Here is a 1,451-nt window from a genome sequence, read left to right as displayed (position 1 = left end):
AAGGAAGGAAGGAAGGAAGGAAGGAAGGAAAGAAAGAAAAGAAAGAAATCCCATATAATAGAAATAGACTCATGGGTGGCCCCGATATTGGAGTAATCGATCAATTTTTAAAAACAGTACCTGCTGTATTCAAGAAAATTATCGATGAGGAGACCTGGAATCTATTAAAAAGACTCAAATGGGAGAAAGAGCATCGACCTTACATGGAGCCTTCCCGATAGTGAGGAAGGAACTCTCCCCGGCTTGTCCTCAAAGGCCAGCATATCCTCGGCAAAGATAACAAGAAAGAAAAATTACCGGCTAGTCCTTGTCACGACCGTACTTTAAAATTCCAAGCATGATCGCAGCCAATCAAACCCAGCGGTAGAGAACGTGTTGCTACCGAGTTAGGTTTATTCCGGAGAAGGCCGGTTTAACATTTCAACCAAACCATGTAATTCACGTTAATAACATGAAGGAGAACTTAAAAAATGACAATCTCAGTAGGTGGAGAAGCATCATCGATAAAATCCAACGCACGCTTGTGATAAAATACTTAGGAAACTGAATATACAAGTGCCAACCCGGGACCAGTCCACAGGACGACCCTCGCTTCCAACACTCCTTACACGCTTGGGGGTCACCAAGGCCACCCTCAGCTTCAATAATTCACTAGAAGGGCTCACAAAACTTGCTGAAAACGCTCACACCCACGGTTATGGTTTATTACCCAGAAAGTAGAGAGCTTAAAATCAGCCAGGGGAAGGGGAGCATGGGGCAGGGTCCAGGCGGGTTCTATGCACGGGGCTTCCACACCACTGGCCCAAGGCCCCTGCCCTAAATCACTCTGTGGTATGGCCCCGATCCCCTGGCAAACCGACACCACAAGCAGGCAGGACATCCCAAGGGTTTTGAGATCACCTCCCAGGTCACCAGGGCAAAGACCAGATCTGTCCTTGGCCATGGCCCCCTTCTTCCCTGCACAAGGAGGGGACTCCCTTTCGCTGAATAACATGTATTTACAAAAAAAACTGTAGGAAATAATATGTGGACGAAAAGGGGGCCACATAGTAAACCTGACAAGCTCGGGGGAGGCCCGCGTGGCGGCCTTGTGAACTCAGAGACAGGAAGTAACCACGCAGGGTGGTCCGAACGTAAAAATTCCTAACTCGGAGCGGGTCATGGCCGGCAGTCACGTCCTAGGCCTGCAGCCTCCTTGGCGAAGGTCGGCGTTACCTTAAGTGAGCCTGGCTATCTATCATCTTTGTGCATCTGAGATCACATACCTTAGAAATGTCAGGCGAGTGCCTTGTCCAGCCCCCTCCGGGCACACCTGCCCCAGACCACAGCCCCCTGCCATTCCCTTGTCCCCTGCATACCGCCTCCACGCGTGTCACCGCTAACTATCATCCATCCCGCACCCACCACCGCAAGAGAAGCGTGTGTCCCTCGTCTTACTTGTTATCCGGTCC

Source organism: Pteropus vampyrus, unplaced genomic scaffold (assembly GCF_000151845.1).
Source record: "Pteropus vampyrus isolate Shadow unplaced genomic scaffold, Pvam_2.0 Scaffold320, whole genome shotgun sequence".
Taxonomy (NCBI): domain Eukaryota; kingdom Metazoa; phylum Chordata; class Mammalia; order Chiroptera; family Pteropodidae; genus Pteropus; species Pteropus vampyrus.
Note: the sequence above shows the minus strand (reverse complement) of the source record.